We start from the raw sequence: 23124 nt of genomic DNA, 5'->3' as shown, positions 1-23124 counted from the left end.
CCATCACCTTGTCCGCATCACCTTGTCCCCACCCGTCCGCATCACCTTGTCCCCACCTGTCCGCATCACTTTGTCCCCACCTGTCTACATCACCTTGGCCCCATCTGTCTACATCACCTTGCCCCCATCTGTCCACATCACCTTGTCCCCACCCATCCGCATCACCTTGTCCCCACCTGTCTGCATCACCTTGTCTCCACCCATCCGCATCAGCTTGTCTCCACCTGTCCACATCACCTTGTCTCCACCTGTCCAGATCGCCTTGAAGCCCCTCTGTATGCTTTTCACAACTCATTTTGCAATGCCATCTTGTACCATTGTCCAAACTTGGATATGTTACAGTTAGACTCTTTATCCAAATCATTAGCACACACTGTGAACAGTTGGGGAACCAGCACTGATCCCTCTGACATTGACTAGTTACAGCTTCTCATCTAGAGAGTGGACACCTACCTGCTACCCTACTTGCCTGGATCCACCTACCACTTGCCAGTTCTTGCTTCAACCCTTTTCCTCCCCTCTGTACTGACTATCTCCCCTCTATCTTTCAGTCCAGATGAAGGGTCTCAACCCAAAACAAAACTGTCCATTTCCCTGCACCGATGCCACCTGACCCAGTGAATTTCTTCAGCTTCTTGTTTGTTGCTCCAGATGCTGGTGTCTGCAGCCTCTCTTGTCTCTATGGGACAGGCTGGGACTGTTTTCCTTGAAACATAGGAGGCCGAGAGGTAACCTTTTTAGAGATTTTTAGCTCATATGGGACATGGATGAGATGAATGGTCACAGTCTTTTTCCCAAAGTAGGGGAGTCTAAGTCTAGAGTGCACAGGTTTAGGGTGATAGGGGAAGGATTTAAAAGGGGAAGTTTTTCACAAAGAGGGCGGTGTGTGTATGGAATGATGAGTACAATTGAAATGTTTTAGTCATTTGGACTGATATGCATAGGAAAGATGATGGGGTTATGGGTAAATACAGACAAATATGTCTATCTCAGAAATGCACCTTGGTTGTCATCAACAAGTTGGTCTGAAGGGTTTCTGGGACTTTAGGACTTAAAAAATAACTTGTGCATTGCTACCCTTTGATCCACAATTCATCAGAATCAGAATTATTATCACTGAATTATATGTTGTGAAAATCGTGGCTTTGCAGCAGCAGTTCATTTGAAAGACTTCAAACGTAGAACATTACAGCACAACCTATGATGTGCCAGTCTTTTAGCTTAATCTAATATCAATCTAACCCTTCCCTCTTACATAACTCTCCATTTTTCTATCACCCATGTCCCCATCTGAGAGTTTTGCTAAATGCCCTTAATCTATCTGCCACTATCACCACCCCAGGCAGGGTGTTCCATGCACCTACCACTCTCCGTTTAAAAATCTTCCCTCCAATCACCCTAAAATTAGGTCATCCACTCATTATCTTGTACACTTATCAAGTCACCTCTCATCCTTTGCTCTAAAGAGAAAAGCCCTAGCTCACTCAACCTATCTTCATGTCTCTCTGGTCCAGGGAACACCCTGGTGAATCTCCTCTGCACCCTGTCTAAAGCTTCCACATCCTTCCTATAATGAGGTGACCATATCTGAACACAATATTCTGAGTGTGGTCTAACCATGGTTTTACAGAGCTGCAACATTACCTCACAGCTCTTGAACTTGTTCCCCTGACTGTCATCACACCATACAACTCCCATACAATCACCATACAATCCCCTGTCATCACACCATACAACTTTGAGCGATCTTTGGATGTGATCCCCAAGATCTCTCTGTTCGTCTGCACTGCTAAGAATCCTGCTATTAACCCTGTATTCTGCCTTCAAATTTGACTTTCCAGAGTATATCACTTCACATTTTTTTGGGTTCTGCTCCATCTGCCACTTCTCAACCCAGCTCTGCATCCTGCCAATATCCTGTTGCAATACTACAATTCCACTATCCACATCTTTACCAACCTTTATTTTATCTTATTAACCCAACCTCTCCATTTCCTCATCCAAGTCATTTATAAAAATTACAAAAAGCAGGAATCCCAGACAAGATCCCTGCAGATCACAGCTGGTTATCTACCTTCAGGCAGAATATGCTCCCTCTTGCCTCCTATGTGCAAGCCAATTCTGTATCCACATAGCCAACATCCCCTGGGTGCCCATGCCTCCTGACTTTCTCAATATGCCTACCATGGGGAATCTTGTGAACTGCCTTACTAAAATCCACATACACCACATCCACTGCTCGACTTTTATCAATATCCACAAAGAATTCATTCAGGCTCGTGAGACATAACCTCCCCCTCACAAAGTCATGTAGACTATCCTTAATCAGATGACATTTCCCCAAATGAAAGAGGAATAATGAGGCAATGTTCATGGATTTATGGACCTTTCAGAAATATAATGGCGGAGGGGAAGAAGCTGTTTCTGAATTGGCGAGTGTGGGTCTTCAGGCTTCTGTACATCCTTGTAGTATCTTGTCTCAAGTGAGCTCTAACTCTTTTTAATAACCTCTTGTGTGGCACCTTATAGAATGACTTTTGAACTCCAATTATACCACATCAACGTGTTCACTCAGATTGTATATTGCATACTTTATCTGATATTAAATGGAATCATTGAGCCATATCCATTTTGTTAGTTACAACTAAAAAACAACCTCAATCAGATTTGTTAAACATAATTTCCCTTTCATAATCCACGTAAACTCTATCCAATCTTTTTCCCAAGTGCTCTATTACGATCTCTTCATTAGGATTTAGAATTTTCCATTTTACAGATGTTAGGCTATAGTACCCTGTTTTCCCTCTCCTTCCTTAAATAGTGGGGTTACATTTGCTACCTTTTAGTAGATGGGAACTATACAGGGATTTATAGAACTTTGGAAGATGGTAACTAGTGTCTCTGAAGCTTTCTCTTTTAAAGCCCGGGGAGGAAATTCATCAGCTACTTGGGATTTATTGGCTTTCTGTCACAGTGATTTCTCCAGTTTCATTTCCCTAACCTTCTTCATATTTAAGGAGTCTTCAGTTTATTTGAAGAGCCAGGTCATGTAGGGCTGTGGACTAGGAGCCAGAAGGTAGCATCAGACTAGATGGTTCTTCCTGAGAAGCAGTCAGGATGGGCCATTTGGCTTCCTTAAGTGTCTTTAGTTTTCTATTTTCCTATTATTCTTCCCTGTCTTATAATTTTGGAGACCTCTGTTACCACCAGCTCTTTTTGGAGAAAAGACGCCTGATAGTTATTAATATAAACAACAGGAATTCTGCAGATGCTGGAAATTCAAGCAACATACATCAAAGTTGCTGGTGAACGCAGCAGGCCAAGCAGCATCTATAGGAAGAGGCGCAGTCGACGTTTCAGGCCGAGACCCTTCGTCAGGACTAACTGAAGGAATCCTTCAGTTAGTCCTGACGAAGGGTCTCGGCCTGAAACGTCGACTGCGCCTCTTCCTATAGATGCTGCTTGGCCTGCTGCGTTCACCAGCAACTTTGATGTATGTTGCTGATAGTTATTAACTCTGTCTGAATAAAACATTAATAATAATCTGAAATGAAAACAGAAAATGCACAAAATGTCCGGGAAGTCTGTTCACACCTTGGAGAAAGTAATAGAATAAATATTTTAGGTCAAAAACCTTTCATCCAAACTGGAAAATGACTAAAAGGATAATGCTTAATTGTGTAGAGCAAGAGAGGAGAGAAGTGGGATTGGAAGACAAGTGGAATTAGTGGATGGAAGGGGTAACAGTGCCGAACAACGACAGCCCAGAAGACGGGAGAATGCAGAATGAAGGGGCAGCAAGGAGGCACAGCTGGTGGAACAGCCCCCCCCTCCCCCCAGTGAACCAGCTCCAAACCTGACCATTGGTGCTGGGAGTGCAGAGTTTACACTAGGCTACATAGGGTTAACTGGTCACTTCATATTTTCCCCAGTATGCTGATGAGTCTGAGGGAGCAGGGGTTGGGCAATGAAAATGTAGGGGGATGTGATTTATTAGAACAAGATTAGTATCAAAATGGGCAGCTGCTTAGTCACATAAACTCAATTAGCTGAAGAGCTTGTTTCACTGCTCTGTCTACCTGTGACTATTTTATCTGAAATAATCAAGGGAATATGGAAGAAATGCTGGTCACCTAGAATAAGAGTGCTGCCTGTCTGGTTTGGTTGCCCGCCGCTCAACCATGGTTTTTGGTCAGGCGCCAGGTACTTGGAGAGATTTGGTTGGGGGCCGTGGTCGAGTGGTCGGCGACTTGGGCCGGCTACCCCACCGGACTTAGTCTGGTGAGGAGGGTGTGAGGACACCCAGCAGGACTGAAAAAAAACAAGACCTGACAAAGGGTGGATGAGCTCCTTGTAAGCCAACGGCCATCTTCTGTGAAAGAGATTAAAGCCTCACCAGGTAGCTACGAATCGTATGCTATGCACCTAGTTAGAAGAGACATGATGAACTTGGGCGCTGCACCGTGTACCTGGACCTGCCCAAGGCCTCCACCTAAGGAAGGGCCAAGCTTGAAGAAGCAGCCGCGGCTGGAGGCCGACACAGCCTCGGGCTCGAGTTTAGCAGGGGCGGCGGCGGGCGGTGCCAAGGCGGACAGTGAGAACAAGCTGGAGGAGAGGCTGTACTCGGTGTTGTTGCAAGATTGAAGAAGATGGAGGTGCATAGCTGCCAACCCCGGATTTGGGACGGCACCCACTGACTGACTGATCTGTCTTGGAGGGCTGTAGTGTTGAGCTTCATTTGCACAGCGAGAGAAGGCAGGAATGAGAAGTCAGAGCAGCAGTGAAATGGCATGCTACAATATCCAAACACCAGGGAGCCTGAGTTCCGGATGGAGACATTCTACCAAGCCCACAGCCAGCCGGAGATTTATCTCTCCGGTGTATAATGCAAGATACAACACTGAAAGCAGTGTGAGCAAACTAGAACTACATGAGGGAGGAGTGCTTATGCCACTGGTCTGTGCAAAGGGAGAGGTTCAAAGTGTACAGGAAGGTGTGATGAGAAGAGGAGTAGGCAACAGTAGATACATCACACTACAGTATATGTGAGATTGCCAAGGCACAGGTGGTACCAGGAGACAGAGGTGCTCTGTCTGACCTCTGCACTAAACATCAGAGTTCACACTGGGCACCTTGTATGGCTGGAAGGGTGGCCAAACATGTGCAGCTCCGTTAATATTTCTAAACCCGTCTTGTCTGAGGCACAGCAGCTGTCGAGCACGACTGATGTGTTTCATTATCTTATTGTGCACTCGGTCTCCATGTGCCTGCAAACACCTTGGGAGGCCTTAATTTGACTGGATTAATTATTTCTGTGATATTTGATTACGCAGCAAAGAGCATATTTAGTAATCCCTCTATGGGAGTATTCACACTCTTTTAATCAGACCAGACAGGGAATTCAAATTCCCTCATCATCGTCTGAGAAACACAGTACAGTACACCACATTTCTCTCTCTCTCCTTTGCCTTTCTCCCTCATCTCTGTCTCTCTTCTCTCTATAAATATCTATCTCTATCTCTCTCTCCCCTTTGCATTCATCTCTGTCTGTCTTCTCTCTCTATATATACCTTTCTCTCTCTCTCTCTCTCTCTCTCTCTCTCTCTCTCTCTCGCTCTCTCAGGAAAGTCTAGCCCAGAGTGCACCTTGCCAATTTATTGGAGTTCATTGTACTATGGATGACCTCTCCCAAGTTACTGAGGGCAGAAGGAAACACGTGCTTCAGTTGTAAATAATATTTTTAATTTTCACTCTTGCAGTTGGGCTTTCTGAGGAGCAGAGGGGGGAGAGACGGCCCATAGACAGATCAGGGGAGGGGAGAGACGGCCCATAGACAGATCAGGGGAGGGGAGAGATGGCCCATAGACAGTGCAGGGGAAGGGAGAGACGGCCCATAGACAGTGCAGGGGAGGGGAGACACGGCTCATAGACAGATCAGGGGAGGGGAGAGACGGCCCATAGACAGTGCAGGAGAGGGGAGACACGGCCCATAGACAGATCAGGGGAGGGGAGACAGCCCATAGACAGATCAGGGGAGGGGAGACAGCCCATAGACAGATCAGGGGAGGGGAGACGACCCATAGACAAATCAGGGGAGGGGAGAGACGGCCCATAGACAGATCAGGGAGGGGAGAGACGGCCCATGGACAGTGCAGGGGAGGGGAGAGACGGCCCATAGACAGAGCAGGAGAGGGGAGAGACGGCCCATAGACAGTGCAGGGGAGGGGAGAGACAGCCCGTAGACAGTGCAGCGGAGGGGAGAGATGGCCCATAGATGGTGCAGTGAGGGGAGAGACGGCCCATAGCCATTGCGGGGAGGGGGGAGATGGCCCATAGACAGTGCAGGGGAGGGAAAACACAGCCCATAGACAGTGCACCTCAGGCAAAGAAGGCAAAAACCACCCATTGCTGTTCACCTTTTGTATACCTGGGCGTTCCTGACAGAGCTGTGGTTTTCAGCTGACATACTAGCTGTCCAGCTTTAAACCTGCTGCGACGGTTTGAACAGGTGCTGCTGAATCCAGATGGAATCCCTTCTCCCTTTTTCACACCCTCATACTATCACCTGTCTTCCTGGCTCTGAGTTATTGTGGGAGTGTCTCCCTTTGTTTACTTCCTCCCAGTACGTTACACACAAAGTGTCTCTCTGCCTGCCTTCTGATCACTTCCAGTCAGTGACCCTTGCTGTCTGCCACACATCCGTCTTCATGTGCCTGTTGATCAGTGTGTCTCCATTTTTCCAGACCTTGCTTTTCTCAGAGTAACCTGGTCTTTGATTTCAGAACACTGATGCACTTCAATACAACGTCATTACATTTGCAACAACACACTCGAAATGCTGGAGGAACTCAGCAGGTCAGGCAGCATCTATGGAAAAGAGTACAACCGACCTTTCAGGCCAAGACCCTTTATCAGGACTGGAGAAAAAGAGCTGAGGGGTAGATTTAAAAGGTGGGGGAGGGGAGAGAGAAACACAAGGTGATAAGTGAAACCAGGAGGGGTGAGGGGTGAACAAAAGAGCTGGGAAGTTGATTGGTGAAAGAGATACCGGGCTGGAGAAGGGAGAGTCTGATAGAAGAGTGACAGAGAGCCATGGACGAAAGAAAACAGGGGAGGAGCACCAGAGGGAGGCGATGGGTGGGTAAGGTGATAGAGGGAAAAGGGGCTGGGGAATAGTAACAGAAGTATGAGAAATTGATGTATGTTCATGCCATCAGGTTTGAGGCTACCCAGACAGAATATAAGGTGTCGTTCCTCAAACCTGAATGTGGCCTCATCGTGACAGTAAAGGGAGCCATGGATTGATATACTGGAGTGGGAATGGGAAGTAGAATTAAAGGGGTGGTTAGTGGGGATCCTGCTTCTTCTGGCCGAAGGAGCACCGGTAATGATTCCCCCTTCCATCTCCTTCACCATTCCCCATCCCCTGGGTGTTTCTGTCCTCATTTCTTTGCCCACCACTGGTTGCACATTCACAGTTTGCCTCACTAACAAATTAAAACCAAAATTATTCCTCTTTTCTATTTGAAAGATGGTGAGGTCCTGACCTTCTGCGCTCTGGCCTTTTTCCCAAGCCTCCGTCAGTGTCTTTACCCTTCATGGGGGTGGAGATGAAGCGTGCAGCTGAGTAGAGAAAGACATGTGGACACTAATTCATCATGGGCAGTGCAAGAGGTTCACTTGCAGAGGAATTCCCTGCGTGTGGGAGAGATCTATATTAATTCTGTGCTAATGAGATTGTTTGTCAGCACAAAAATAGGAGTTGTCATACAGATGGTTTAAGAATCAGTGTCCCCAACACCTACTGCATCTGTTCATCAAATGCTGGTTGACAGTTTCCCTCTACTTCAGCTAAGAATAATCAGAGGGAAGGAAAAACCCAGTACTGTTTTAGTGGAGGAAGGACCCCTTGCAAACTGGAGGGCGGGTTGAAACCTGTTGGGCAATAGATAGGGACCTCAGAAATGAATTAGATGAGAGACTAAGTCAAGTTGAAGGAGAGAAGTGGTATTTGGAAAGGGAAATGGTAAAGGTAAGACAATGACAGGAAACACACACACAAAATACTGAAGGAACTCAGCAGGCCAGGCAGCATCATTGGAAAAGAGTACAGTTGATGTTTTGGGCCAAAACCCTTCATCAAAACTGGAGAAAAAAGTTGAAAAGTCAGGGTAACAAAGTGGGGGGAGGGGAAGAAGAAATACAAGGTAGTAGGTGATAGGTAAAACTGAGAGAAGGGAAGGGGTGAAGTAAAGAGCTGGGAATTTGATTGGTGAAAGAGATAAAGGGCTGGAGAAGGGGAAATCTGATAGGAGAGGGTAGAAGTCCATGGAAGAAAGGGAAGGGGGAGGAGTGCCAGAGGGAGGTGATGGACAGTAAAGAGATAAGGTGGGAATGGGGGATGGTGAAGGGTTGACATTAGCAGAAGTTCGAGTCTACCCAGACAGAATATAAGGTGTTGCTCCTCCAACTTGAGTGTGGCCTCAACACGAAAGTAGAGGAGACCATGGATTGACATATTGGAATAGGAAGTTGAATTAAAATGGGTGGCCACTGGGAGATCTCAATTTTTCTGGCAGATGGAGCATAGGTGGTCGGCGAAGTGGTCTCCCAATCTACGTCGGGTCTCAGTGATATACAGGAGGCCACGCTGGGAGCACCAGATATAGTGATGAGCCCAACAGACTCACAGGTGAAATGTCGCCTCACCTGGGCCCTGAATGGGAGTGAGGAAGGAAGTGTAGGGGCAGGTGTAGCACTTGATTTGCTTGCAAAGATAAGTGCCAGGAGGGACAAATGGACAACGGAGCCATGTTGGGAGCAATCCCTGAGGAAAGCAGAAAGTGGGGGGGGGGCACGGAGGGAGAGAAAAAGGAGTGATGGGATCCTGTTGGAGATGGCGGAAGTTATGGAGAATAATTTGCTGGACACGGAGGCTTGTGGGGTGGTAGGTGAGGACAAGAGGAACCCTATGACTAGTGGGGTGATAGGAGGATGGGTGAGGGCAGATGTGTGCGAAATGGAAGAGATGTGGTTGAGGACACTGTTGATGGTGGAAGAAGGGAAGCCCCTTTCTTTGAAGAAGGAAACATCTCCTTAGTTTTGGAATGAAAAGCCTTATCCTGAGAGCAGATGTGGTGGAGACGGAGGAACTGAGAGAAGGGGATGGCATTTTTACAAGTAACAGGGTGGGAAGAGATATAGTCCAGGTAGCTGTGAGAATCAGTGGGATTGTAAAAGATATCAGTAGGTAAACCCTCCCCAGATATAGAGACAGAGATCGAGAAAGAGGAGGGACCTGTCAGAAATTTGACAGCAGGGTGGAAGTGGGAGGCAAAGTTGATGAAGTCGACAAGCTCCGCATGGGGACTGGAAGCAGCACCAATGGAGCCGTCGACATAGCGTAGGATAAGTTGAGGGGTGATACCAGTGTAGTTTGGAACATAAACTGTTCCACGTAGCCGACAAAAAGGCAGGCATAGCTGTGACCCTTGCGAGTGCCCATGACTACGCCTTTTTTCTTGAAGGGGGCGGTGAAACGAAGGAGAAATGATTGAAAATAAGGACCAGTTCAGCCAAACAGAGGAGAGTGGTGGTGGAGGGGAACTGGTTGGGTCTGGCGTCCAGAAAGAAATGAAGAGCTTTGAGGCCTTTCTGGGGGATGGAGGTGTATAGGGACTGGGCATCCATAGTGAAAGTGAGATGATCAGGGCCAAGGAACTTGAAACCATTGAAAAGATCAAGAGCGTTTGAAGTGTCATGGATGCAGGTAGGAAGGGTCTGAACCAGGGGGGATAAAACTGAGTCGAGGTATGCAGATTTAAGTTCAATGGGACAAAAACAATGAGTCTGCCTGGACAGGCAGGTTCATGGATTTTGGGTAGGAGGTAGAAACGGGAGGTGCAGGGTGAGGGAACTATGAGGTTGGTGGCAATAGATAGGAGATCCCTAGAGCTATTCAGGTCAGTGTGGAAGACAATGGCCTGGTGCTCCTTAGTGGGGTCCTGTACAAGGGGTAAATAAGGGGAGGTGTCTGACAATTGTTGCCTATAGAGGTTAGTCCGCCAGACAGTCCTGTCCAGTCCTGCTGAAAGGTCTCAGCCTGAAATGTCACTGTTTACTCTTTTCCATGGAAGATGCCTGGCCTGCTGAGTTTCTCCAGCACTTTGTGTGTATTGCTTGGATTTCCAGCAACTGAAGATTTTCATTTGTTTGTGATTAGACAATGACAGGGAGTCTTTTGTTCTTATAGTGGTTACTGGGGAGCATCAGGAAGGGAGCGTGGAAGGGACAGAGTACAGAAGGTGACCATGCAAATACATGCTGCCAGTTAATAAACTGACACCAGAAATAGAAATAACTGGCATGATTTGATGTTCATGGCAGTGATTGATCTTGGGAACTAGATCTTTGGGGTTATTTGGGGAAGGATGGTTCTGTTCACAAAGTCTGTACTGTCTGCAGTGGGGAGGCATGACAGTGGTTTGGAAAATTCAACCCATAGTATGAGTGGAGCTACAAAACAATTAGGGCAAGAAATCACTGGCTGGACTGGTATATGGGCCTCCAAATAGCAGCTATACTATTGGATACAGTACAAATCAAGAAATATGATGGGCTTGCAAGAAGGATACTGCAATAATCAGAGGTGATTTTGACAATTCGATTTGGTAACGGTAGCCTGGAGGATTAGTTCTTGGATGGTCTTTTTGAGTGAACACTGAAGAACCAAGCAGGGACAGAGCTATTTTAGATCCATTATCGTGTAATGAAACAGAATTAATTAATGATTTCGTAGTAGGAATTTGCCTAAGGAAGAAATAGATTGGAAGAATTTCAAGTTAAGGTTGAGGATGAGAAACGTGGGTCTGAAAATAACATTTGAAATTTATGCAAAGGCACTTGTAAGGATATGAGGACAAAGTTGTCTAAAGTGGACTTGGAAAGTAGTTTAAAAGGGGAAGTATTTAAAGAGATGTTTCAAAAGTCTTAGCATATTGTATTGAGCAGGAACATTTCTATGAGAACATTAAATCTCTTTGGCTCACTGAGGAAGGCAAGGATGAGATCAGATTGAAAGAACAGGCACCAAATGTTGTGAAGATTAAGGAAGATTTGAGGATTGGGGAACTTTTAAAGACCAGCAATGTGACCGTAAAAATTACAAAGGGAGGAAATAGTTAGAAGAATCAACAAGCAGGTAATGTAAAATAAGCAATAAGACTTGAGCAGGCATATAAAAGGGAAGTAGAGCAGTTCCAGTGACCCGGATCCAGTCCTGGACTCCAGTGCTCCTGCGAGGAGTTTAGCTGTAATTTATGGGCTTCATCCGGATGACCCGGTTTCCCCTCACATCCTGAACCCGTGTGAGTTTGTCAGTTAATTGTGTTTTGCAGACGATAGGTGTTGGTGGGAATGTGGGGAGAATAAAATGGAACTAGCCTAGGAGTAGTGTAACTATGATGGTCAGTATAGACTGGATGTACTGTAGGGCTATGACTTTGCAGTATGTTTCATTGACTCCAAAGTAAAAAAAGCTGAGCATCTTCACTCCATCCTTTGTAACAACCAGATCTCCCAGTGGCTGGCCATTTTAATTCCACTTCCCACTCCCACACCTACATGTCTGTCCAGCCCACCTTTTATACTGGTTGCTTCCTCTCTTTCTTTTCAGTCCTGATGAAGGACTCCTATTGCAAGGGTTGTGGAATACAAAAGTAAGGGAGTTCTGATCCAACTTTACAGAGGGCCGTGAGCCATCTGCCGGAACCCTGCACCCATATTTGCTCTCTCGTTTTAAGGATGGATGTGTTTGCATTAGAGGCAGGGTAGAGAAGATTCCTGCAAGGAAAGGATTGCCATTTAAAGAAAGTTTGTACTGATATTGGGTTTAGAAGAAGGAGAGGTGATCTTATTGAAATGTACAAGATACCGGATGGGATAGATTGCGAGGCTGCCAAGAGAACGTCCCACCAGTGGGGGACCTAGAACAAAGAATGTCATTTCCAAATTTGGAGTGGCCAATCTCACACAGGTGAAGATGAATTTCTTCTCTCATAGGTTCATGACTTGATTTCTCTACCAAGGGGAGTGCGCAGGTGGGATCTTTTCCCCAGTGTAGAGGAGTCTAAATCTAGGGTAGGAGGGGAAGGATTTAAAAGGGACCTGAGGGACAACTTCTTCATGCAGAGGTTGGTGAATTTATGGATGAGGAAATTGTTAAGGCAATTACAACAGTGCCATTTAAGAAGCATTTGAATTGGTGCATAGAAGGGTGGGTCCTGGAGAGATCTGGGCCAAACACAGGAAGTTGGGACTTGGTGGGTGGGCGCCAAGGTCATTGTGGGCTGGTTGAGCTGAAGGGCCTGTTTCAGGTCTGTATTGTTCTACGACTCTATACTCAGGAAAGGGAACTGATGAGTATGAAGGCAGAGTGGGAGGGTGATGCTGAGACCAAGGCTAGATCAGCTAATAGCACTGAATAGTGCAGTGAGCTCGAGAGGCTGAGAGTCTGACTCATGTTCCTGTTACTTACTTATCATGTAACGTTGGCATGTCTTGGCGGTTGTTGCAAAATGTCAAATTAATACAGACCATCTTCAGTATCAAGGAATATAGAGTCAAAGAGCGTGGAAACAAGCCTTTAGCCATAGAGGCCACACCAAACATCAGGCACCGATTTACACTGATCCTATTTTATTGCCCCGACAATCACCCGTCAGCTCCCTCCAAGTTGTCCCATTCATCCATACATTGGGGGCAATTTGCTGTGGCTGGTTAACCTGTGAACCAGCATACCCTGGTGTGTGGAAACTGTGGAAACCCACACGGTCACGGGCAGAATGTGCAAATTCCACACACAGAAAAGGTCAGGATGGTACCAGGTCTCTCTTGCTGTTAGACAGTGACTCTGCTAGCTGACCAATAGAGGCCAGCCTGAGTCGCCACTGCAGGGAGGATTCCTAGTAGCCGAGGGCATGTACAACAGGCAGGAGGTGACCCACTCGCTAACTGGGCTCAGACGTGGAGAGTGTGATATCAGAGGGTACATTCCCCCAGTGAAGGTTAGCACCCTGTAACCTGGTAAACTTGACAAATGTAAGTGAAATTCCAGCATCCATCAGTGTAATACTGTGGAAGAGAATGGATCCTACCCCATCATCGTCCTCATAACTGCATTCCTGACTTAAAAATCACAAAACACTTTCTGCTGCTTTCCCCAGTAAAACGCAATGCAAGTTCCCGGACTTCAGTACCTATGGCCTGAACACGTTCATGCGTTTCCCTCACCACCTGCGTACAGTGCATGTATTTTGCCATGAGGCAGCAGGCCATTTGGCCCGTGCAGGTTCTCAGAACACATATTTCAGACCCCTTCCACGTCACAGAAAGTCCCCTCTATGTATTATATTCCTGCTCATAGCTGCTACCACCCCAGTTCATTAACCTACCCACACACACGATTCTGGGCTGTGGGGGGAAGGTGGAGCACCCAGGAGAGGCCCACGAGGTCGGGGGAGAATATGTAAACTCCACACACAGAGAGCACCTGAGGCTGGGACCGGTCCCTCTCCCTCTCTCGCACATTCTCCCTCTCCCACTCACACTCTGTCTCTCCCACTCACACTCTCCCTCTCCAACTCACACTCTCCCTCTCCCACTCACGCTCTCTCTCCCACTCACACTCTCCCTCTCCCACTCACACTCTCCCACTCGCACTCTCCCTCTCCCACTCGCACTCTCCCTCTCCCACTCACACTCTCTCTCCCACTCACACTCTCCCTCTCCCACTCACACTCTCCTTCTCCCACTCACACTCTCCCTCTCCCACTCACACTCTCCCTCTCCCACTCGCACTCTCCCTCTCCAACTCGCACTCTCCCTCTCCCACTCACGCTCTCTCTCCCACTCACACTCTCCCACTCGCAGGCTCCCTCTCCCACTCATGCTCTCTCTCCCACTCACACTCTCCCACTCGCACTCGCACTCTCCTTCTCCCACTCACACTCTCCCACTCCCACTCGCACTCTCCCTCTCCCACTCACACTCTCCCTCTCCCACTCACACTCTCCCTCTCCCACTCGCACTCTCCCTCTCCAACTCGCACTCTCCCTCTCCCAATCACGCTCTCTCTCCCACTCACAATCTCCTTCTCCCACTCACACTCTCCCACTCGCACTCGCACATTCTCCCTCTCCCACTCACACTCTCCCTCTCCAACTCACACTCTCCCTCTCCCACTCACGCTCCCTCTCACGCTCTCTCTCCCACTCACACTCTCCCACTCGCACTTGCACTCTCCCTCTCCCACTCGCACTCTCCATCTCCCACTCGCACTCTCCCTCTCCAACTCGCACTCTCTCTCTCCCACTCACACTCTCCTTCTCCCACTCGCACTCTCCCACTCGCACTCGCACATTCTCCCTCTCCCACTCACACTCTCCCTCTCCAACTCACACTCTTCCTCTCCCACTCACGCTCCCTCTCCCACTCACGCTCTCTCTCCCACTCACACTCTCCCACTCACACTCGCACTCTCCCTCTCCCACTCACACTCTCCCTCTCCAACTCACACTCTTCCTCTCCCACTCACGCTCCCTCTCCCACTCACGCTCTCTCTCCCACTCACATTCTCCCACTCACACTCGCACTCTCCCTCTCCCACTCACACTCTCCCTCTCCCACTCGCACTCTCCCTCTCCCACTTACACTCTCTCTCTCCCACTCGCACTCTCCCACTCCCACTCACACTCTCCCTCTCCCACTCGCACAGTCTCCCTCTCCCACTCACACTCTCCCTCTCCCACTCGCACTCTTCCTCTCCCACTCACACTCTCTCGCTCCCACTCGTACTCTCCCTCTCCCACTCACACTCTCTCGCTCCCACTCGTACTCTCCCACTCCCACTCACACTCTCCCTCTCCCACTCGCACTCTCCCTCTCCCACTCACACTCTCTCTCACACTCACACTCTCCCTCTCCCACTCACACTCTCCTTCTCCCACTCACACTCTCCCTCTCCCACTCACACTCTCCCTCTCCCACTCGCACTCTCCCTCTCCAACTCGCACTCTCCCTCTCCCACTCACGCTCTCTCTCCCACTCACACTCTCCCACTCGCAGGCTCCCTCTCCCACTCACGCTCTCTCTCCCACTCACACTCTCCCACTCGCACTCGCACTCTCCTTCTCCCACTCACACTCTCCCACTCCCACTCGCACTCTCCCTCTCCCACTCACACTCTCCCTCTCCCACTCACACTCTCCCTCTCCCACTCGCACTCTCCCTCTCCAACTCGCACTCTCCCTCTCCCAATCACGCTCTCTCTCCCACTCACAATCTCCTTCTCCCACTCACACTCTCCCACTCGCACTCGCACATTCTCCCTCTCCCACTCACACTCTCCCTCTCCAACTCACACTCTCCCTCTCCCACTCACGCTCCCTCTCACGCTCTCTCTCCCACTCACACTCTCCCACTCGCACTTGCACTCTCCCTCTCCCACTCGCACTCTCCATCTCCCACTCGCACTCTCCCTCTCCAACTCGCACTCTCTCTCTCCCACTCACACTCTCCTTCTCCCACTCGCACTCTCCCACTCGCACTCGCACATTCTCCCTCTCCCACTCACACTCTCCCTCTCCAACTCACACTCTTCCTCTCCCACTCACGCTCCCTCTCCCACTCACGCTCTCTCTCCCACTCACACTCTCCCACTCACACTCGCACTCTCCCTCTCCCACTCACACTCTCCCTCTCCAACTCACACTCTTCCTCTCCCACTCACGCTCCCTCTCCCACTCACGCTCTCTCTCCCACTCACATTCTCCCACTCACACTCGCACTCTCCCTCTCCCACTCACACTCTCCCTCTCCCACTCGCACTCTCCCTCTCCCACTTACACTCTCTCTCTCCCACTCGCACTCTCCCACTCCCACTCACACTCTCCCTCTCCCACTCGCACATTCTCCCTCTCCCACTCACACTCTCCCTCTCCCACTCGCACTCTTCCTCTCCCACTCACACTCTCTCGCTCCCACTCGTACTCTCCCTCTCCCACTCACACTCTCTCGCTCCCACTCGTACTCTCCCACTCCCACTCACACTCTCCCTCTCCCACTCGCACATTCTCCCTCTCCCACTCACACTCTCCCTCTCAAACTCACACTCTCCCTCTCCCACTCACGCTCTCTCTCCCACTCGCACACTCCCTCTCCCACTCACACTCTCCCTCTCCAACTCACACTCTCCCTCTCCCACTCACACTCTCTCTCTCCCACTCGCACTCTCCCTCTCCCACTCACGCTCTCTCTCCCACTCACACTCCTTCTCCCACTCACACTCTCCCTCTCCCACTCACACTCTCTCTCTCCCACTCACACTCTTCCCTCTCTCACTCACACTCTCCCTCTCCAACTCACACTCTCCCTCTCCCACTCGCACTCTCCCTCTCCCACTCACGCTCTCTCTCCCACTCACACTCCTTCTCCCACTCACACTCTCCCTCTCCCACTCACACTCTCTCTCTCCCACTCACACTCCTTCTCCCACTCACACTCTCCCTCTCCCACTCACACTCTCTCTCTCCTACTCACACTCTTCCCTCTCTCACTCACACTCTCCCTCTCCCACTCACACTCTCCCTCTCCCACTCACACTCTCTCTCCCACTCACACTCTTCCCTCTCCCACTCGCACATTCTCCCTCTCCCACTCACACTCTCCCTCTCCCACTTGCACTCTCCCTCTCCCACTCACACTCTCTCTCTCCCACTCACACTCTCCCACTCCCACTCACACTCTCCCCCTCCCACTCGCACATTCTCCCTTTCCCATTCACACTCTCCCTCTCCAACTCACACTCTCCCTCTCCCACTCACGCTCTCTCTCCCACTCGCACTCTCCCTCTCCCACTCACACTCTCTCTCCCACTCGCACTCTCCCTCTCCCACTCACGCTCTCTCTCCCACTCACGCTCTCTCTCCCACTCACACTCCTTCTCCCACTCACACTCTCCCTCTCCCACTCACACTCGCTCTCTCCCACTCACACTCTTCCCTCTCCCACTCACACTCTTCCCTCTCCCACTCACACTCTCCCTCTCCCACTCACACTCTCCATCTCCAACTCACACTCTCCCTCTCCAACTCATACTCTCCCTCTCCCACTCACGCTCTCTCTCCCACTCACACTCTCCCTCTCCAACTCATACTCTCCCTCTCCCACTCACACGCTCTCTCTCCCACTCACACTCTCCTTCTCCCACTCACACTCTCCCACTCCCACTCGCACATTCTCCCTTTCCCACTCACACTCTCCCTCTCCAACTCACATTCTCCCTCTCCCACTCACGCTCTCTCTCCCACTCTCACTCTCCCTCTCCCACTCACACTGTCCCACTCGCACTCTCCCTCTCCCACTCGCACTCTCCCTCTCCCTCTCCAACTCACATTCTCCCTCTCCCACTCACGCTCTCTCCCACTCACACTCTCCCTCTCCCACTCACACTGTCCCACTCGCACTCTCCCTCTCCCACTTGCACTCTCCCTCTCCCACTCACACTCTCTTTCTCCCACTCACACTCTCTCTCTCCCACTCACACTCTCTTCTCTCGCACTCACACTTTCTCACTCCCACTCACACCCTCCCACTCCCACTCACACCCTCCCACTCGCACTCGCACTCTCCCTCTCCCACTCACACTCTCCCACTCGCACTCTCCCTCTCCCACTTCCACATCACACTCTCCTACTCCCACTCACACACTCCCACTCCCACACACCCTGTCTCTCTCACTTGCACTCTCTGTCTCTCCCACTCGCACTCTCCCTCTCCCACTCACACTCTCCCTCTCCAACTCACACTCTCCCTCTCCCACTCACGCTCTCTCTCCCACTCGCACTCTCCCTCTCCCACACACTCTCCTACTCCCACTCACACTCTCCCTCTCTCACTCACACTCTCCCACTCACACTCTCCCTCTCCCACTCACACTCTCCCTTTCCAACTCACACTCTCCCTCTCCCACTCACGCTCTCTCTCCCACTCGCACTCTCTCTCTCCCACTCGCACTCTCCCTCTCCCGCACACTCTCCCACTCACACTCACACTCTCTCTCCCACACGCACTCTCCCTCTCCCACTCACACTCTCTTTCTCCCACTCACAATCTCTCTCTCCCACTCACACTCTCTTCTCTCGCACTCACACTTTCTCACTCCCACTCACACCCTCCCACTCCCACTCACACCCTCCCACTCCCACTCACACACTCCCACTCCCACACACCCTGTCTCTCTCACTTGCACTCTCTGTCTCTCCCACTCGCACTCTCCCTCTCCCACTCACACTCTCCCTCTCCAACTCACACTCTCCCTCTCCCACACACTCTCCTACTCCCACTCACACTCTCCCTCTCTCACTCACACTCTCCCACTCGCACTCTCCCTCTCCCACTCACACTCTCCCTTTCCAACTCACACTCTCCCTCTCCCACTCACGCTCTCTCTCCCACTCGCACTCTCTCTCTCCCACTCGCACTCTCCCTCTCCCGCACACTCTCCCACTCACACTCACACTCTCTCTCCCACACGCACTCTCCCTCTCCCACTCACACTCTCTTTCTCCCACTCACACTCTCTCTCTCCCACTCACACTCTCTTCTCTCGCACTCACACTTTCTCACTCCCACTCACACCCTCCCACTCCCACTCACACCCTCCCACTCCCACTTGCACTCTCCCTCTCCCACTCACACTCTCCCACTCGCACTCTCCCTCTCCCACTCCCACTCACACTCTCCTACTCCCACTCACACACTCCCACTCCCACACACCCTCTCTCTCTCACTTGCACTCTCTGTCTCTCCCACTCGCACTCTCCCTCTCCCACTTACACTCTCTCTCTCCCACTCACACTCTCCCTCTCCAACTCACACTCCCTCTCCCACTCACGCTCTCTCTCCCACTCGCACTCTCTCTCTCCCACTCGCACTCTCCCTCTCCCACACACTCTCCCACTCCCACTCACACTCTCCCTCTCTCACTCTCTCTCTCCCACTCACACTCTCCCTCTCCCACTCACGCTCTCTCTCCCACTCGCACTCTCTCTCTCCCACTCACACTCTCCCACTCCCCCTCACACTCTCCCTCTCTCACTCACACTCTCCCACTCGCACTCTCCCTCTCCCACTCACACTCTCCCTCTCTCACTCACACTCTCCCTCTTTCACTCACACTCTCCCTCTCCCACTCACACTCTCCCTCTCCCACTCACACTCTCCCTCTTGCGCTCTCCCACTCCCACTCACACTCTCCCACTCCCACTCCCACTCGCAATCTCCCTCTCCCACTCTCCCTCTCCCACTCGCACTTCCCTCTCCCACTCACACTCTCCCTCTTTCACTCACACTTTCCCTCTCCCACTCACACTCACCCTCTCCCACTTGCACTCTCCCTCTCCCACTCACACTCCCTCTCTCACTCACACTTTCCCACTCGCACTCTCTCTCTCCCACTCACACTCTCCCTCTCTCACTCACACTCTCCCACTCCCACTCCCACTCGCAATCTCCCTCTCCCACTCTCCCTCTCCCACTCGCACTCTCCCTCTCCCACTCACCCTCTCTCACTCACACTCTCCCACTCGCACTCTCCCTCTCCCACTCACACTCTCCCTCTCTCACTCACACTCTCCCACTCGCACTCACACTCTCCCAATCACACTCTCCCACTCACACTCTCCCACTCACACTCTCCCTCTCCCACTCACACTCTCCCTCTCTCACTCACACTCTCCCTCTCCCACACACTCTCTCTCTCCCACTCACACTCTCCCACTCGCACTCTCCCTCTCCCACTCACACTCTCCCCCTCCAACTCGCACTCTCCCTCTCCCACTCACACTCTCCCACTCGCACTCTCCCTCTCCCTCTCCCACTCACACTCTCCCACTCGCACTCTCTCTCCCACTCACACTCTCCCACTCGCACTCACACTCTCTCACTCCCACTCGCACATTCTCCCTCTCCCACTCACGCTCTCCCTCTCCCACTCACGCTCTCTCTCTCCCACTCACACTCTCCCTTTCCAACTCACACTCTCTCTCTCCCACTCACACTCTCCCTCTCCCACCACACTTTCTCACTTCCACTCGCACTCTCCCACTCCCACTCAAGCTCTCCCTCTCCCACTCACACTCCCTCTCTCACTCACACTCTCCCACTCGCACTCTCCCTCTCCCACTCACACTCTCCCAATCACACTCTCCCACTCACACTCTCCTACTCACACTCTCCCTCTCCCACTCACACTCTCCCTCTCCCACACACTCTCTCTCTCCCACTCACACTCTCCCACTTGCACTCTCCCTCTCCCACTCACACTCTCCCCCTCCCACTCGCACTCTCCCTCTCCCACTCGCACTCTCCCTCTCCCACTCACACTCTCCCACTCGCACTCTCCCTCTCCCACTCACACTCTCCCCCTCCAACTCGCACTCTCCCTCTCCCACTCACACTCTCCCACTTGCACTCTCCCTCTCCCTCTCCCACTCACACTCTCCCACTTGCACTTTCTCTCCCACTCACACTCTCCCACTCGCACTCTCCCACTCAAACTCTCTCTCTCCCACTCACACACTCTCTCTCCCACTCACACTCTCCCTCTGCCACTCACACTCTCCCACTCGCACTCTCCCTCTCCCACTCACACTCTCCCTCTCCCACTCACACTCTCCCACTCGCACTCTCCCTCTCCCACTTGCACTTTCTCTCTCCCACTCACACTCTCCCTTTCTCACTCACACTCTCCCACTCCCTCTCCCACTCACACTCTCCCTCACACTCTCCCTCTCCCACTCACACTCTCCCACTCGCACTCTCCCTCTCCCACTCTCCCTCTCCCACTCTCCCTCTCCCACTCACACTCTCCCACTCACACTCTCTCTCTCCTACTCACACTCTCCCTCTCACACTCTCCCTCTCTCACTCACACTCTCTCACTCCCACTCGCACATTCTCCCTCTCCCACTCACGCTCTCTCTCTCCCACTCACACTCTCCCTCTCCAACTCACTCTCTCTCCTACTCACACTCTCCCTCTCCCACCACACTTTCTCACTACCATTCGCACTCTCCCACTCCCACTCAAGCTCTCCCTCTCCCACTCGCACTCTCCCACTCCCACTCACACTCTCTCTCTCCCACTCGCACTCTCCCTCTGCCACTTGCACTCTGCCGCTCCCACTCGCACTCTCCCTCTCCACTCACACTCTCTCTCTCACTCATACTTTCCCTCTCCCACTCACACTCTCTCTCCCACTCACACTCTCCCACTCCCACTCACACTCCCCCTCTCCCTCTCCCACTCACACTCTCTCTCCCACTCACACTCTCCCTCTCCCACCACACTTTCTCACTTCCACTCGCACTCTCCCACTCCCACTCAAGCTCTCCCTCTCCCACTCGCACTCTCCCTCTCCCACTCACACTCTCTCTCCCACTCACACTCTCCCTCTCCCACTCGCACTCCCCCTCTCCCACTCACACTCTCCCACTCGCACTCTCCCTCTCCCACTCGCACTCTCCCTCTCCCACTCACACTCTCCCTCTCCCACTCGCACTCCCCCTCTCCCACTCACACTCTCCCTCTCACATAACACACTCCCCCTCTCCCACTAACATCACACACTCCCCCTCAACCACTTGCACTCTCTGTCTTTCCCTCTCTCTCTGTGTCTCTCTCACACACACACACTCACACTCTGTCTCTCTCTCTCTCTCCTCCTCTCTCCCTCTCTCTCTCCTTCTCTTTCCCTCTCTCTCTCCCACTCTCCCTCTCTCTCACACTTCCTCTCCCACTCGCACACTCTCTCTTTTCTCTCTCTCCCCTCCCCCTCTCTCTCTCTACCCCTCTCTCTCTCTCTCCCTCTCCCTCTCTCTCTCTCCCTCTCTCTCTCTCCCTACCTCTCTCTCTCTCCCTCTCTCTCTCTCTCCCCCCCCTCTCTCTCTCTCTCTCCCTCCCTCTCTCTCTCTATCCCTCTCTCTCTCTCCCTCTCTCTCTCTCTCCCTATCTCTCTCTCTCCCTCTCTCTCTCTCTCTCTCTCTCCCCCTCTCTCTCTCTCTCTCTCTCTCTCTCTCTCTCTCTCTCTCTCTCTCTCTCTCTCTCTCTCTCATACTCACACACACAGTGGTTATTGCATAAACATTCATCGTCATATTGTGTGGCTGTTGACCTGGCAGCCCTGCCACACACCTCTCATATGTACAGTGATAGACCCAGCCTCATGCACAAGGGCACAGACCTCAAACTAAATCATCACCTGCTAAATTAGTGTATCTCAACTCATTCTCTGTGTGCCAGATTTTATTCCCCTTTTCCCTATTTATATAAATCTCTCTATATATCTTTCAGCTTCTAAGTGTCATTTTACCCATGAGTTTTCCCTGAAACCCATTTCTCTCTCCCTCCCGCCCTCTCTCTCTCCCCATTCTCTCTCTCTCCCTCTCCCTCTCTCTCCCCCTCTACTCTCTCCCTCTCACTCTCCCCCTCTCTCCCCCGCTCCCCCCAGCACTCTCCCTTCCTCCCTCTCTTTCTCTTCTCATTGACTGCAGCACAGTGAAAAATAGGTGCAATATCCAGAGTGCTTACCGCATCGTAGTGATGATCAAATCAGGACAGAGCGAGCGTGTGCGGAGCCGACCCCCCCCCCCCGGCCCTCTCAGGGAGCCAGCCGGCTATTGCCTTCGTCCACCAAGGCCCCCACCTCCTGACAGGGCTGGGGGAGAGAGGGGGAGTGCGGTTAACTCTGGTGTTGCTGCCAAAGATCAGGGAGGGGGCAGTAAGGAGAGCTGCAGCAGCACTGGAAGAGAAATCGATTACAGAAACCTGATCAATAGATGAAGCAATCCTTTTGGCTGCAGCAGCTGGGGGGGAAGGGCATCTCAGTCCCTGTAAATGCCGCCCTCTCCCGGGATGGGTCCACCGATGTCCGCTGTTGTTGACCCCAACCATCAGTCCCAGCACCTCTCTTGCTCCCGGTACTAACCTCACTCCCCCCCAGGAACATCCCATCAACTATTGACTCCCCACACACTCCCCCCCCATCACTCTCCCTTACCTTGGATA

General features: G+C 51.4%; 1 long non-coding RNA gene across 2 annotated transcripts in view; it reads right to left on the bottom strand.

The window, feature by feature from the left end:
• The window catches only part of LOC134350252 (uncharacterized), a 79385-nt gene extending 56497 nt beyond the window's left edge, over positions 1 to 22888 (bottom strand). The window contains exon 1 of one of the 2 annotated variants that reach the window (XR_010018857.1): positions 22648 to 22888. This is a non-coding gene — a long non-coding RNA (uncharacterized LOC134350252). Of the gene's footprint in view, positions 1 to 7547; positions 7618 to 22647 lie in introns of those variants that run through there. The other variant, XR_010018858.1, reaches the window with a different exon arrangement.
• Between the last annotated feature and the right edge of the window lie 236 nt (positions 22889 to 23124).

This window comes from Mobula hypostoma, chromosome 8, assembly GCF_963921235.1.
Source record: "Mobula hypostoma chromosome 8, sMobHyp1.1, whole genome shotgun sequence".
Classification (NCBI taxonomy): domain Eukaryota; kingdom Metazoa; phylum Chordata; class Chondrichthyes; order Myliobatiformes; family Myliobatidae; genus Mobula; species Mobula hypostoma.
Note: the sequence above shows the minus strand (reverse complement) of the source record. Positions and strands in the feature narration are given on the sequence as shown.